Source organism: Panulirus ornatus, chromosome 42, assembly GCF_036320965.1.
Source record: "Panulirus ornatus isolate Po-2019 chromosome 42, ASM3632096v1, whole genome shotgun sequence".
Lineage (NCBI taxonomy): Eukaryota > Metazoa > Arthropoda > Malacostraca > Decapoda > Palinuridae > Panulirus > Panulirus ornatus.
Window position 1 is genome coordinate 22,476,154 of NC_092265.1, and position 17,573 is coordinate 22,493,726.

The window sequence follows — 17,573 nt, forward strand, 5'->3', positions numbered from 1 at the left end:
ATACATCTCAATGTTCACATATATATACACACACAGACATATACATATATACACATGTACATAATTCATACTGTCTGCCTTTATTTGTTCCCATCGCCACCTCGCCAGACATGGAATAACAACCCCCTCCCCCCTCATGTGTGCGAGGTAGCGCTAGGAAAAGACACCAAAGGCCCCATTCGTTCACAGTCTCTAGCTGTCATGTAATAATGCACCGAAACCACAGCTCCCTTTCCACATCCAGGCTCCCACACAACTTTCCATGGTTTACCCCAGACGCTTCACATGCCCTGGTTCAATCCATAATTATTATTATTATTATTATTATTATTATTATTATTATTATTATTGTTCCTATTATCGTTTTTATTATTATTATTATGGATTATTATTATTATTATTATTATTATTATTATTATTATTATTATTATTATTAATATTGTTACTATTATCATTATTATTATTATTATTATTATTATTATTATTATTATTATTATTATTGCTAAACCTGGTATGGTCCTTGGGGGAAACCAGGAGGCCACAGGGAAGTTACTCTGCCCTGCGCATGACCCTGTCTGACCTCTTCTTCCCAAGCCCTGCCACAGACTGCCCTGCTAGCGTTAACCAGGGGCCACAGCCACAACCCTGTAGCCCTGAGGCAACACCCAGACACAACCCTGCAGCCCTGAGGCTACACCCAAACAGCCCTGCAGCCCTGAGGCTACACCCAGACACAACCCTGCAGCCCTGAGGCTACACCCAGACAACTCTGCAGCCCGGAGGCTACACCCAAACACAGAAGCCCAGGCAATTCTGCAGCCCTAAGGCTATACCCAAACACAGAAGCCCTGAAGCTACACCCAAGCAACTCTGCAGCTCTGAGGCTACACCCAAACACTGAAGCCCTGAAGCTATACCCAGGCAACTCTGCAGCCTTGAGGCTACACCCAAACACAAGCCCTGAAGCTACACCCATGCAATTTTGCAGCTCTGAGGCTACACCTAAACACAGAAGCCCTGAAGCTACACCTAGGCAACTCAGCAGCCCTGAGGCTAGACCCAAACACAGAAGCTTTTAAACTACACCCAGACAACCTTGCAGCCCTGGCCCTACACCCAGAGATCCCAGCTGAGCCCTGGAGCTACACCCAAACACCATCCCTGAGGCTACTCTCAAACAACCCTGCAGCCCTGAGGCTACAGCCAAGCAACCCTGCTGCCCTATGGTTACACCACGACAACCCCGCAGCCCTGAGGCTACACCCAGACAACCCTGCAGCCCTGAGGCTACACCCAAACACAGCAGCCCTGGCGCTACACCCAAGCAACCCAGCAGCCCTTAGGCTACACCCAGACAACCCAGCAGCTCTGAGGCTACACCCAAGCAACCCAGCATCCCTGAGGCTACACCCAAGCAACTCAGCATCCCTGAGGCTACATCCAAGCAACCCGGCATCCCTGAGGCTACACCCAGACAACCCAGCAGCTCTGAGGCTACACCCAAGTTACCCTGCCGCCCTGAGACTACACCCAGATACAGCAGCCCTGGTGCTACACCCAGTTTTAACCAGGCAGGTTGAGGACAGCATCACCAGCACCACCGCTCGTCATCACCACCACCAGCCACAGCACGGTGTTGAGGGGAGGAGGAGGAGGAGGAGGGAGAGCTTAGCCGTGCGTCGGAGGTGGTAGGGAAAGCAGCTATGAATAGTCCAATGGGTGGTGTTTGGAGGTCAGTGCCGCCCACCGCGGGTTTCCAGGTCAGTGGCGTGACCTCGCCGGCAATGAGCTCAAGCGGCCTCACTGTTGTTCGCTGTTCTGTTAACTACCTCTCGTATGGTTGGCTTGTTGTGGTGGTGAGGGAGAGGGGGGGCCCTAGGGCCTGGGGCTGTAGCTACAACCAGATATTAACCCTAGTGGATGGTCCATGATGATGTCCTCGTGATCTCATTCATTCCTCTCTCCCCTCTTCCCCCCCGTTCGATGGAGCGGACGTCTCCATTTTATATACCTTAGTGCCGCTGGACCTGTCCCTGGGCCGACGCTGGGCGCCCGGCGCTGCCAGACGACGTACGTGGGACACACGGTGACTGGCACGACCTGTCTGCCCAAAGGGGGACTCTGACTGGGGGAGGTCCTCGAGATCCAGAATGTAGGAAGGGGCTGGCGTGGGGGCCTGGCTGGCTGGGTGGCCGTGTGTGTTGTTATTGAGGCGACCATTTTCCAAGTGTCGGCACTGGAATGAGCGAGCCCGTTTTCTGTGAGGGCCCTGGAAAAGCCGCCTCCCCTGCGCACCAGCCGACCCGGACTTATCGATCCAGGCCGCGCAGAGCCTGCACCCGCGGCCCCCTGCTGGTGCCTCGCTCCCTGACACTAGCTGGACTGTGACGTCACGCCTGCTTCATACATACACAGTGTTACGTCCGCCAGATTTAATGGCTCGGGGAAACTCGCTTAATTCGCCGCGATCGTATCTGAAGTTAGGATTTGTGTATGCTGGGAGACGGGCGGGCATTTTCTATACGTGGTCGGGGGGGGTTTGAGGAAGTTGGTGTGTGAGGGTGCCATGGGTGGCGGATGTGTGGGTTCTCTGATATGAGTGTTATCGTGGGGGCGTCCCTCCCCTCCCCTCCCCCTCCGGGTGCTCTCCTCCCCCCCCAACGTGCGAGGGTTGCGAGTCCGGAGGGTGACGCTGGCTCCCCTCACTGCCTCCTTGGTGCCGACTGATTCCTGCACTGGGGCTCTCCCGGCTCTAGCGCGCCAGTACCACGTTGTCTCTCACTTAAACCCCTCTTCCTACCTCTCGCCCCTTCCCCTGGCAGCTGTGGTAGCCTGGCAGGTGTGTGTGTGTGTCTGTGTGTGTGTCTGTGTGGTGTGGTGACGGCCAGAGGCAGTGCTGTGTGACGGCCCGCCCGCCCGCCCGCCCCCCCACCAGCCACTGCAGGTGTATAGAACAAGTCGAGTTCCCCCCGGGTTTGCTGGCCACACGGCCCGCATCACCCTGAGTCAAGTTCCTTCCTTACCGGGTCGCCGTCGCCGCTGCTGCTGCTCCTCCTCCTGCCGACGCCTCTGCCTGTGCAACTAGAAAAGATAATACAGGTTGTGTGACCTGTACTCTGGTGTGTGTGTGAGTGAGCGTCGACCAGAGGCAGCGACGTATTGTGCTGGTGTGTTCACTGTTTACTGAGTGCATCCTTAAGGGTGTCGAAGGGCGTGTGTGTTGGGGGGTGGTGGTGTCTTTGGTGCGTCTTGCCCGACCACCGGTGCTGTGGGTGGTGCAGGTGACGGTGCTGTGACCCACGCCCTCTGTTTACAAAGGTATATCTTGGGATATATATACATATATATATATATACACACGGAAGACCCGCAAGTGTTGAAACCCACCAGAGCTCCACCTCGATCTCCTCCAGCTGAGTTGAGGCTCTTCCAACCCCGCCTGCCTTCCTCCTCCTCCTCCTCCCACCCCGTGATCGTCTCAAGGTAAGTCCCTCTCTCTCTCTCTCTCTTCCTGCACTCGCTCACGCCCTTGAAGCTTCCCTCTTCTGTAGGCAGGTCCTAGAGGTACCGTCGCGGCATGGTACCACCCGGCCGGTACCTCGCCCGTACCGTCTGTACCGTGTTCTTGGTACTGGCTCCATCAAAGCCCCTACGTGCTGGACGGTACAGCCCGAAGGGGGTCATGATGGCGCCCTCCGGCCCTTTGGCTTGACCTTTTAAGGTTCAAGCTAAAGGCCAGGCCAGGTCAGCATTATTACCCAAGGGGCGTGCCGCCCCCCCGGCGTGCTCAAGTTGTGTTGCGAGTCCCGCCGTCGTGCTCAAGAGGGGGGGGGGGGGCAATATCGTCTTGCTGGAGGGGGTCGAGCCGTCGTCTTCCCCCCTCCGCCCTGCTGTACTCGTGGGCAGCAACACTGTCGTGCTCTGGGACCTGACGGTGAACACTCCGACGTTACAACTGTGACTGGAGGAGAGAGAGAGAGAGAGAGAGAGAGAGAGAGAGAGAGAGAGAGAGAGAGAGAGAGAGAGAGAGAGAGAGATTGAGTAGGCGTCTTCTGGTTTTCCCCACATCTCGCAGCTCCTCCTCCTTTGCCTGCAACACATAAGTAAGGGCCTGCCCCCCTGCCTCTCTCTCTCTCTCTCTCTCTCTCTCTCTCTCTCTCTCTGGAGCACCCGCCGTCTCCTGTATTGAATAAACGCACGGCCTCTATCGAACACACACACACACACACACACACACACACACACACACACACTATGGCGAACCCCATCAGCGCGTGATTCTGTTGGGGAAGGAAAAGGAAAAAGTCGATTGAATTAAAGACACTGGTGTGGTGTGGTGGGCCCAGTGGGTGGGAGTGTGGTGGGCCCAGTGGGTGGGAGTGTGGTGGGCCCAGTGGGTGGGAGTGTGGTGGGCCCAGTGGGTGGGAGTGTGGTGGGCCCAGTGGGTGGGAGTGTGGTGGGCCCAGTGGGTGGGAGTGTGGTGGGCCCAGTGGGTAGTGTGGTGGGCCCAGTGGGTAGTGTGGTGGGCCCAGTGGGTAGTGTGTTGGGCCCAGGGGCTAGTTTGGTGGGCCAGGGGGTAGTTAGTGTGGTGGGCCAGGAGGGTAGTGTGGTGGGCCCAGTGGGTAGTGTGGTGGGCCCAGTGGGTAGTGTGGTGGGCCCAGGGGTTAGTTTGGTGAGCCTAGGGAAAAGTTAGTGAGGTGGGCCAGGAGGGTAGTGTGGTGGGCCCAGGGGATAGTGTGGTGGGCCCAGGGGATAGTGCGGTGGGCCCATGGGGTAGTGTGATGGGCCCAGGAGTTTATGTGGTGGGACTAGGGGGGGAGATAGTGTGGTGAGCGCAGGGGGTAGTGTGGTAGGTGGTCATTGTGGTAGGTGGTCAGTGTGGTAGGTGGTCATTGTGGTAGGTGGTCATTGTGGTAGGTGGTCAGTGTGGTAGGTGGTCAGTGTGGTAGGAGTGCACCAGCAGGTGTGATAGAAGGCGCTACACTCGCCGTAAGAGTGAGGACGCGCCTTGGAAAATGAGGGAGGGTCCATTGTCTGGGGTCTAGGGTAGCGAGTATACGGGGACGGGTAGCGAGTATACGGGGACGGGTAGCGAGTAGACGGGGACGGGTAGCGAGTATACGGGGACGGGTAGCGAGTAAACGGGGACGGGTAGCGAGTATACGAGGACGGGTAGCGAGTAAACGGGAACGGGTAGCGAGTATACGGGGACGGGTAGCGAGTATACGGGGACGGGTAGCGAGTATCCGGGGACGGGTAGCGAGTATACGGGGACGGGTAGCGAGTAAACGGGGACGGGTAGCGAGTATACGGGGACGGGTAGCGAGTAAACGGGAACGGGTAGCGAGTATACGGGGACGGGTAGCGAGTATACAGGGGACGGGTAGCGAGTATACGGGGACGGGTAGCGAGTATACGGGGACGGGTAGCGGGTATACGGGGACGGGTAGCGAGTACACGGGGACGAGTAGCGAGTATACGGAGACGGGTAGCGAGTAAACAGGGACGGGTAGCGAGTAAACAGGGACGGTAGCGAGTAAACAGGGACGGTAGCGAGTAAACAGGGACGGTAATGATTAAGTGGTGACGGTACTTGATAAACGGTAACAGAACGGAATAAACGGCACTGCTGCCACAAACGGCAACGGTGCCAGCATGAAAAACGGTACTTAATGAATGGTGCCAGAATCATAACGGTAACGGATCAACGGTGCCAGCGTCATAAACGGTACCGAATAAACGGCATCAGTATTACAAACGGCAACGGGACCGAATAAACGGCACCAGTATTACAAACGGCAACGGTACCGAATAAACGGCATCAGTATTACAAACGGCAACGGTACCGAATAAACGGCATCAGTATTACAAACGGCAACGGGACCGAATAAACGGCACCAGTATTACAAACGGCAATGGTACCGAATAAACGGCATCAGTATTACAAACGGCAACGGTACCGAATAAACGGGACCAGTGTTCCAAACGGCAACGGGACTGAATAACAGGCACCGTTACCAAATTAAAACGGTGGCTTAACCTGCGCTTAAACGAGGGTAGCGTTTGACAAACGATCAGTATACCGAGTGGTCGTTGATCGCCGTTTAAACGGCGGCCACCGTAGATAAACGGTAACTCGAACAGACGCCGGCTGTATCAAGACGAAACGGGCCGTGGAGTGGATGGGGAAGGGAGGTGGGGGGGGGGGGGGTAAATGTCTGTTCCGTTTAACAGACTGACTTGGTAATCAATGGGACACTTGCTCTATGGAACACACACACACACACACACACACACACACACACACACACACACACACACACACACACACACACACACGACATTGGACTGTGTCACACAGACTACCACCAGACATTCATCATACCTGCACAGACCAGCTGAGTACAGACTGGCAGCTGCTCAGTGACAAGAGCCGTGCTAGGGTGGGTGATGTGTATGACGGGGTGGGTGATGTGTATGACGGGGTGGGTGATGTGCATGACGGGGTGGGTGATGTGCATGACGGGGTGGGTGATGTGTATGACGGGGTGGGTGGTGTGTATGACGGGGTGGGTGATGTGTATGACGGGGTGGGTGATGTGTGTGACATGAAGGGACGTGTTGTACATACAGTCTGAGAGATGTGCATGACGGGTGGGAAATGTACATGACAGGATGGAGATGTACATGACAGGGTGGGAGATGTACATGATAGGTGGGAATGTACATGACAGGGTGGGAGATGTACATGACAAGGTGATGTACGTGACAGGGTGGGAAATGCACATGACAGGGTGGAGATGCACATAACAGGGTGGGAAATGTACATGACTGGATGGAGATGTACATAAATGGGTGGGAGATGTACATAAATGGGTGGAGATATACATAACAGGGTGGGAGATGTACATGACCGGGTGGGAGATGTACAGGACAGGGTGGGAGATGTACAGGACAGGGTGGGAGATGTACAGGACAGGGTGGGAGATGGAGATGTACAGGACAGGGTGGGAGATGTACAGGACAGGATGGGAGATGGAGATGTACAGGACAGGGTGGGAGATGTACATGACAGGGTGGGAGATGTACATGCCAGGGTGGGAGATGTACATGCCGGGGTGGGAGATGTACATGCCAGGGTGGGAGGGGGTGTACACGCCAGGGTGGTAGGGGGTGTACACGCCAGGGTGGGAGGTGTACATGCCAGGGTGGGAGGTGTACATGACAGGGTGGGAGATGTACATGCCAGGGTGGGAGATGTACATGCCAGGGTGGGAGGTGTACATGACAGGGTGGGAGATGTACATGCCAGGGTGGGAGATGTACATGCCAGGGTGGGAGATGTACATGCCAGGGTGGGAGGTGTACATGCCAGGGTGGGAGATGTACATGCCAGGGTGGGAGATGTACATGCCAGGGTGGGAGGGGGTGTACACGCCAGGGTGGTAGGGGGTGTACACGCCAGGGTGGGAGGTGTACATGCCAGGATGGGAGATGCACATGACAGGGTGGGAGATGTACATGACCGGGTGGGAGATGTACATGCCAGGATGGGAGATGTACATGCCAGGGTGGGAGGTGTACATGCCAGGGTGGGAGGTGTACATGCCAGGGTGGGAGGTGTACATGCCAGGGTGGGAGGTGTACATGCCAGGGTGGGAGATGTACATGCCAGGGTGGGAGATGTACATGCCAGGGTGGGAGATGTACATGCCAGGGTGGGAGGGGGTGTACACGCCAGGGGTAGTGGGCGAGGTGTTAGGGAGAAGGTCAAAACTGGGTGCACTTAAAGGGAGAGAAGGTGATGATGTTGGAGTGTAGTGGGAGAACCATGTTGGAGAAGTGTTGGAGTAAGTTGAAGGTGGTCTTGTGGGAGAAGAGCACCAGGGGGACGTGATACAAGGATGGTCGCGGGCGGGTGGTTGTTGAGCAGTGTTGGAGGAGACTCGAGCGGTGTTGGAGGGGACTCGAGCAGTGTTGGAGGGGACTCGATTTCTGAAGGCGGTGGGGGAGAATGTTGGAGAGAATGGAACAGAATTTTCTCGAGATTTTTAAAGGAGGGTAGTGTTGGAGAGGGTGCATGAAGGTATGTTGGAGAGGGTGCATGAAGGTATGTTGGAGGGTAGTGTTGGAGAGGGTGCATGAAGGTATGTTGGAGGGTAGTGTTGGAGAGGGTGCATGAAGGTATGTTGGAGAGGGTAGTGTTGGAGAGGGTGCTTGAAGGTATGTTGGAGAGGGTAGTGTTGGAGAGGGTGCATGAAGGTATGTTGGAGAGGGTAGTGTTGGAGAGGGTGGAAAAAGATAATGTTGGAGGGTATTGTTGGGGAGGGTCTGATATGGTCTATGAAATGTTCCCTGCTGGAGAATAGGAATAGGATCCCTCCACCACCACCACCACCATAGATGGAGGCAGGACAGTAAAGGAGAGGGCTCCTCCCCCGCTCACTGCCACTCCCACTGTGACGCCAGCCGGCAGGACACACTGGATGCGAACGAAAAACACACACACACACACACACACACACACACACACACACACACACACACACACACACACACACACACATAGAGATGGCGTTGTAATGCGTGCATGATAAAGTTACAGTGGCGAGCTAGCTTGATCATTGGCGATTAATTCGGTAAAGTATGGTGATTGATTCGGTAAAGGAGGATGATTAATTCAGTAAAGTAGGATGATCAATTCAGTAAAGTATGATGATTAATTCGGAAATGTATGGTGATTAATTCAGTAAAGTATGATTAATCAAGTAGAATATGATTATTAATTCAGTAAAGTATGGTGATTAATTCAGTAAAGTAGGATGATTAATTCAGTAAAGTAGGATGATTAAGTCAGTGAAATAGGATGATTAATTCAGTCAAGTATCGTGATTAAGTCAGTAAAGTATGGTGATCAATTCAGTAAAGTATGGTGATCAATTTAGTAAAGTATGGTGATCAATTTAGTAAAGTATGGTGATCATTTCAGTAAAGTATGGTGACTAATTCAGTAAAGTATGGTGATCAATTCAGTAAAGTATGGTGACTAATTCAGTAAAGTATAGTCATTATTTCAGTACTTATTGATTCAGTAAAGTATGATGATGAATTCACTAATGATTAATTCAGTAAAGTATCTGCCGATCTGTGATTTAATGTATTGATTATATTGATATAGTCTTATCTTTTAACATCTGGGGGTATTATATTACCATGTTTGGTAACTCTATACTCGAAAAAAAACCCAGAAATCTTGTCCCACTTTTGTATTACATCTTTGTCCATTTCACTTCATATCTGCACTTCTCGCTTGTGTATCAAATTGGTTTGTGAGTCATGTTATCAAAAGTATTGAATATTATGTTTACATCTTTGTCCATTTCACCTCATATCTGCACTTCTCGCTTGTGTATCAAATTGGTTTGTGAGTCATGTTATCAAAAGTATTGAATATTATGTTTACATCTTTGTCCATTTCACCTCATATCTGCACTTCTCGCTTGTGTATCAAATTGGTTTGTGAGTCATGTTATCAAAAGTATTGAATATTATGTTTACATCTTTGTCCATTTCACTTCCTATCTGCACTTCTCGCTTGTGTATCAAATTGGTTTGTGAGTCATGTTATCAAAAGTATTGAATATTATGTTGAAAACGTCCGTAAGGTCTCTTCTGAGTCTACACTTTGTGTAGAGATCTCTATTATTATAGATCTCCCGAGTGTCTTGTTTACGAAGCTTATGTCCGAGTGGTGGAAAGAGTTTGGTTGCTCCTCTTTGTACACGTTCATCTTTTTTTTTTTAATTTCATTTTTTTTCGTTGGTTTTCATAAACGTTGGATGACCCAGAAGTGAGCACTGGATTCTAGATGTGGTCTGACTTGAGCGTTGTACAGAGAGAGAGAGAGAGAGAGAGAGAGAGAGAGAGAGAGAGAGAGAGAGAGAGAGAGAGAGCGTTACGTGTGTCTCTTTTGAGCCATGTGTTTATAGCATTGATTCCCAGCAATCACTCCTCCTATATCCTACACAGATAACCATTATCTTTGCTTATCTTATCACCTGGGGTGATTAATATGATTACGATATCTTTTTCTCTATGCACTATTGATATTTACCTAACGAACTCTTTTTATGTATATGTTTTTTTTTGTATACGTGTATCACGTGTATGGATATGCCTGCAGTGAACTCCATTTACCATGTCTTATGCTGTGCATCAGTTCGAATCCCTCAGAATCGTTTCACAGCCTTTCTGTGTCTGTGCTTCGCTTCAGTTTGTGTCATTAACAGAATTTTGAGATTTGGTTGGTGAGTTCTTGTTGCTGGTGGGTAGTGTTGGAGAGGGTGTAGGAGGGTAATGTTGGAGAGGGTGTAGGAGGGTAGTGCTGGCGAAGGGTGTAGATGGGTTGTGTTGACGAGGGTGTGGGTGTTTAGTGTTAAGGAGGGTGTAGGAAGGTAGTGTTGGAGATGGTGTAGCAGGGTAGTGTTGGAGATGGTGTAGGAGGATGATGTTGGTGAGGGAGTAGGAGAGTAGTGTTGGCGCGGGTGGAGGAGGATAGTGTTGGGGAGGATATGTTGACGTACATAAGGGTGTAGTGCAGAAGAGTGCAACGTGGAAAGCTGGTCCTAACGGGTGGTGGTGGCCTTACCAGGCATTAACTGAGGGAATGCCAGCAATGAATTAACTGTCTGGCCCCACACCGCCAGAATCCTCTCCTCCTGTACTAGCACATTAGCAGGTCGTGGGAGAACGTACCGGAGTCGTGAAGATGGTGACGGGTTAAGTTGTGTGTGATGGACTTTGTCTGCGGGGGGTGTGTGCACAGACCATCCAGGTGGTGATTGGGTAGTTAGACACGCAGTGTGCTCCGGCCGGCACAGCGGCCACCCTCACCCACCCTCTCTCTCCAGCTCTGCTGGGGTCATGTAACGTGTGTGTGTTTGTGTGTGTGTGTGTGTGTGTTTCAGCGGCCACCCCCACCTACTCCCTCTCTCCAGCTCTGCTGGGGTCATGTAACGTGTGTGTGTGTGTGTGTGTGTGTGTGTGTGTGTGTGTGTCATAATCTGCATGCTAGCCATAAGTACGAAGTGTGTACTGGTAGACATTATATTACTCTCTTGTGGTGGGTCACGGAAAAGACGCCAGTCGCATAAACGTCTTTTTTTCCCCCCTTCATTTGCTTGGCAGTTGGGAAACACGTAGCGGGCACTGGAGTTGTACAAGGTCATATGAAGGAGACGTGGTAAAAAATGGACGACCAGCAATTACGTGTGCTGACCTTACCGTCGGAGGAAGACAAAGAGAAATTCCCCAGAGAAGAGCGACCCTTCCCACGGTATGGTTCCAGATCCGGCACAAGCCAGGAGTGAGGGGGACTTGAGGAACCTCACCCTCGAGATTGCCTCAGTAGAAACAGAGATTTACATTAATTCCGGCGCTGTGTTGTCCATGACAGCAGAGCAGACGTCGCGTCATCCCACATGGTAGGGTGGAGTTTGAGAACATGTCAAGACGAGAGAGACAGACACACACACAAACACAAAAGGCTGTGGACGGTTGCCTTAACATCCCCAGACGAGGCTGAGGTGTGCTAAACATCATCTTTCATTGGACAACATTGCAGAGATCCCCTGCATGTTTCAGTGAGTCTGCTCTGTGTGCAGAGATCCTCTGCATGTTTCACTGAGTCTGCTGGAGACTTAACGCCCCAAGGAAGGACTTAAGCCCTGGGACTGTTCGTCAGGGTGGAGGCATGACACAGGGGTCGTAAGTCACACCTGGAACACCCTGGAAGCCAGAGAGGCCAGACAGCTCTCAGAAATCCTTCCCCCATGGCATGGAAGAGTGTAAGATATTACCACATAAATCAAAAGATGTCATTGATACTCTAAAAGATAACAGTTGAAAACACCATGGGTCCCAAGTCACCCCCCTAGAAGTATGCCTCAACGATGGTTTGGAAGGTCTACAACCCAGTGTGGCTCGGTACACGACCCAACCCTACCATGTTTCTCTGCTCGGTTAGGCTGTTAGGAGCCGCGGCCCCTGGGCCCTAAGTACGTGTACCACCTGGTGGAAAGGGGTTGAGGAAAACACTTGGGGCAGAATAACCTCCAAGGTGTCTTTCACGAGCCAGGCCTTCGGACCGCAGCCTCCAACAACCTTACGATGGTTATAGATTGATACAGTGATCGGTCTTACAGTCTTACAACCCTGGACCCTATTTCACAGGCTCCTGCAACCCAGCTGGGACTGCGTTGCTTGCAGTAGAAGGGAAGTGTGGACGCCTTTGTGGAGTGAGAAGTTCTTTAATGAAAAGGTGCTCCCAATGATACAGTCTTGCCGAGGTGACTTTTCACTCAAGATGAAACCTCAAAACAAGCGGAGTCCGGTAACACCCATATATATATATATATATATATATATATATATATATATATATATATATATATATATATATATATATATATACTCGTGTGTATTTGCTGATAACCACGAGGAAAATGACATACGTTGAGTTCCCAAGTGCACTTTCGTGTAATAATCACATCATCATCATCATCATCATCAGGGGAGATACAAGAAAGAAATATAACAGTCAGTTGATATACATCGAAGAGACGTATATATGAGGTATAATATGTAAGAATTTTGTGTTTAGTATTGTTAAGTTTGGGTCATTATTTTTGACCAATCAGTAGTTAATAAAGATGTGGAAGCCATAAACCAGTTACACAAGATTTATTTCTTTTTTATTATTTATCTTTATTGTTTGGCTTAGCGCGTGGCGGCTGGTTAGGGTAAAGAAACAGATGACATTGCATGTTTTCAGAGAGTGTGGATCCTAGGTGGGGCGTCCCGTGACAGACCGGTGAATGACCCCTGCTGGGAGCGTCCTGTGACTGACGGTGATTTCTGGCTAGGGGCATCGCGTGACTGGCGCTTGTGACCCCTGCTGGGGACGTCCCGTGAATGACCGACTCCAGGTGGGGGCGTCCGGTGACATACAGTGAGCTACCTTGGTGGGGGCGTCCTGTGAATGACTGACTCCTGGTGGGAGCGTCTAGTGACATACAGAGTGACCCCTGTTGGGGGCGTCCTGTGAATGACCGACTCCTTGCTGGGGGCGTCGCGTGACACAGGCTTGTGACCCCCTGCTGAGGACGTCCCTTGACTGACAGTGATCCTTGGTTGGGGGCGTCTCGTGACACACGGTGAGTGACCCCTGCTGGGGACGCCCCGTAACTGACAATAACTCCTGGTTGGGGGCGTCGCGTGACACGCTTGTGACCCCTGCTGAGGACGTCTCTTGACTGACAGTGATCCTTGGTTGGGGGCGTCGCGTGACACACGGTGAGTGACCCCTGCTGAGGACGTCCCTTGACTGACAGTGATCCTTGGTTGGAGGCGTCGCGTGACAGCCAATTGGATCATCATCAAGACAATTGTCCCTTCCGCCATATCCTTGGCAGAATGATGAATAAGGAAACTGTATGAACAGCTGGATTTTTTGTTTGTTGTTTTGGCGTCTGGGTACACTTTTGGGGCCTCTGGGGGTGTGGTGTCTAGGTGCACTTTTGGGGTCTCTGGGGATGTGGTATCTAGGTACACATACGGTGTCTCTAGTGATGTGATATCTGGGAAAACTCTTGAGGTATCTGGGTACACTTTGGGGGTCTCTGGGGGTGTGTCTGAGTACACATTTGGGGTCTCTGGGGATGTTAAGTCTGGGTACAATTACGGTGTCTCTGGGGATGTGGTATTTGGGTACACTTTGGGGTCTCTGGGGATGTTAAGTCTGGGTACAATTACGGTGTCTCTGGGGATGTGGTATTTGGGTACACTTTGGGGTCTCTGGGGATGTGGTATCTGGGTACACTTTGGGGGTCTCTGGGGATGTGGGTCGGTACACTTTTGGAGTCTCTGGGATGTGGTTTCTGAGTACACATTTGGGGTCTCTGGGGATGTGGGTCTGGGTACACTTTTGGGGTCGCAGGGGATGTGGTGTCTGGGTACACTTTTGGGATCTCTGGGGATTTGGTATCTGGGTACACTTTTGGGGTCTCTAGGGATGTGGTATCTGGGTACACTTTCGGGGTCTCTGGGGATGTGGTGTCTGGGTACGATTATAGAATCTCTGGGGTTTGGTGTCTGGATGCAGCTTTGAGTCTCAGGGGGTCTGGTCTGTATAATGTTGGGGTCTCTGGGGGTGTAGTGTATGGGTACAATTTCTTTGTCTGTGGGCGTGTGTTGGCGGTGTCAGTACTACCCAGCCTCGATTTATTTGACGTCGTGTGAACCGATCACCAACATGACCCCATCACCAACATGACCCCATCACCAACATGACCCCATCACTAGCATGACCCCATCACTAACATGACCCCAGCGCCAACATGACCTCATCACCAGCATGACCCCATCACCAACATAACCCCATCACCAGCATGACCCCATCACCAACATGACCCCATCACCAACATGACCCCATCACGAATATGACCCCATCACCAACATGACCCCATCACCAAAATGGTCCCATCACCAGCATGAGCCCATCACCAGCATGACCCCATCGCCAACATGACCTCATCACCAACATGACCCCATCACCAACATGACCCCTTCACCAACATGACCCCATCACGAATATGACCCCAGCGCCAACATAACCCCATCACCAACATGACCCCATCACCAACATGACCCCATTACTAACATGACCCCCACCACCCACATGACCCCACCACCCACATGACCCCACCACCGATATGACCCCACCCCCCTCACATTACCTCATGGAGACGCTGGTAATGCTGAGGGGTCACGTGGCTCAAATTTTAGGTCATTTGAAGGTTAAGTGTTTTTAAAGGGAATGGGGTTACCTCAGAATTTTGACATTTAGATCAGTTTCTTTTGTTTGTCTGTTTCCTCTGTTGTGTGTGTGTGTGTGTGTCAGGTTATGTACGTGTGTGTGTGTGTGTGTGTGTGTGTGTGTGTGTGTGGTGGGGGGGGTGAAACCCCAGGTGATTGGAGAGGTCATGTGATTGGTGGGTTTTGGTGATTGGTGGCGTCGGGGTGATGGATAGTGTCTCTTGATTGGTGGCTCACTTGATTAGTGTGGTGCGGTGGGTGGTGGGCTGAAGGTGATTAGCCGAATCAGGTGATTAATGGGAGTAATTAAGGTGTTGGGCTTAATCTGTTGATGGTGGTGTCTGGTTACAGCTGGACTCGTTAGGCTGGTCGGGTCGTGTGATTGGTCGGGGACGGGTGATTGGTTGAACTCAGGGTTTGGTAGATAGAAGACTTTAAGAGAGTTGAGTTCAGCAGGGGATTGTGGTGGCGGTGAGGTGAACTACAGTATCCCTCAGGCGTCGGGAAGTTTGAACGCTGGGAAAAGGTCGTGCGTAGGTAATGTTTACAAGCGGTGCACTGCGTGCGCTGGTCTTCCATGTTTCCAGATGGGAATTTGAAGGAGGGGAAAAAAAAACACACCGTCTCCCATCCTGATCGCCAGCAACACTGAAGCCAGCAGACTCATAGGCACTCGAATGTGTATTTCAACACCTCATCCTTCGTGTGCTGCTGTGGTATCTTGCCTACGTACACGAGAATGATCAGGGGGTGTATTTCAACACCTTATCCTTCGTGTGCTGCTGTGGTGTCTTGCCTCCGTACACGAGAATGATCAGGGGGGTGTATTCTGAGTGTGTGTTGTGTCGAGTAAGACGCTCATCTCCCTTTTCTCTCTCTCTCTCTCTTGGGGGTAAGCGAGGAGGCAAAGGAGGTTTCTGTGCCCGACTCGCGACTTGGAATTCTGATGTCGTTTGCTTTCATCTGGGTTCGTGTGTTCGTTTGTGTGTGTGTGTGTGTGTGTGTGTGTGTGTGTGTGTGTGGAGCAGGCTAGTATATCATTAAGTGGGATTCGAGTGTCAGGAGAGGCATTTTATGACAGTGGTCGACGCTTCACACACACACGTCGAAGCGATGAAGCCTCTGAGGATGACAGTCATGCCTTAGTAAACCCTGGTCCGTGGCGGTGGGGGTCGTCACAGTGGTCCTGACGGGGTGTGTGTGTGTGTATATATATAACATTAGCGTGACAGACGTGCTGGTGACGTGTGTGTGTGTATATATAACATTAGCGTGACAGACTTCCTGGTGACGCGGGGAATTACATATGAAATTTAGGTTTACGACCCATGAAAAGTCATCAGCGTGTTCAGTGTATACGGAACCCATCGCGAGGCAGCTAGCGTGAGCGTATACCCCGTGTGTGAGTGGAGATTGTCCTTCCTCCTCTGTTATAAAGGTATTGTTGCTTAGTTTACCTTCGCTCTGTTATAAATGTGTTGTCGCTTAGTTTACCTTCGTGGTGTGTAGTCAGGGGAGTCTTTTAGTGTGGCATGCCTTGCCCTGCAGTGGAGTGGAGCGCAGGGGTGACCGCAGGGGGAGATGCTGTCCCCCGCGCTGACCATACGAAGCGATGGGCCGGCCGGCTGGCCTCAAGCAACACACATGCATAGTTTCTGTGTTGGAGACCTGCTACTCGAGCATTGACCATTATCATACCTCCTCTTCCTCCTCCTCCTCCTCGAACAGCTCAATTTGTGGAATTGTCTTCCTCCGGGTCGCGTTTCCTCCTTTTTCTTTAACCTCTCTGCCTTTGAGTCAGTCAGGTCTGCAGACACCTGCGAAGCCTTGCTTGATTTCCTCATTCTTTTTCTGTAATTATTTTTCCCTCTCACTGGGCATGTCCTTGGTACTGCCATATTTTGCCCATACCATATCGGTCAGTGTGTGTGTGTGTGTGTGTGTGTGTGTGTGTGTGTGTTTTCACTCCATCCTTTCATCTCTAATCTGGTCTCCTTGTACCCCCCACTTATGACACATATATCCTCTATGTCAACCTTTCCTCACTCATCCTCTACATATGTCCAAACCATTATAACTTACCCTCTTCTGCTCTCTCAGCCACACTCATTACCACACCTCTCTCTTACCCTTTCATTACGTACCCGATCAGACCACCACACACACTACATAGTGCCCTCAAACATTTCATTTCCAGCACATCCACATTCTGCTCATTATAATGAGTTATGTCATTTTCGTGAGTGTGTCATCTTCTTGATTCTTACTGTCGTGAGATGATTTGAGAAATGTAATGAGTGTTATTTCTGGGTGAGCCAGGGTTTGTTCCGGGTCGTCTGCCTGTGTGTTGGGTGGGAGGGTATATGACGGGGGATCGTGTGCCAGTGTCCCCTCACTCCCTCTCCGTGTAGTGAGGAGGCTTGATATGTTGGCTTCGTATTGTCTCTCGCTTTACATTAACCTTGCTCATAATGAGTATGCTCTTCCTCCCTCGTAGAATTATCAGGTGATTTTTGGTGTAGGTTTACCGATGGGGAATGAGTCGATCTCGTGTTTTTATAGAGATATTGTCGATAGATTGCTAAAGGGCCCTTAACCTCTGTAAGGCTCATTGTCCTGATGGAGGTTTCCATATGTTCTGAAGAGGTTTGGAGATACGTTTGACAGGCCACTTAATGTGATGGTCAGGATGTCGCTTG

The 17,573-nt window shown here is 51.2% G+C and overlaps 1 protein-coding gene across 1 annotated transcript in view; it reads left to right on the top strand.

Annotated features, from left to right (window-relative positions):
• Positions 1-2,237: 2,237 nt before the first annotated feature.
• Positions 2,238-17,573, top strand: part of LOC139761971 (stress-activated protein kinase JNK-like) — a 187,720-nt gene continuing 172,384 nt past the window's right edge. Inside the window, 1 exon segment of the mRNA XM_071686705.1 lies at positions 2,238-3,483. The gene's annotated coding sequence lies outside the window, so the exon portion shown is untranslated.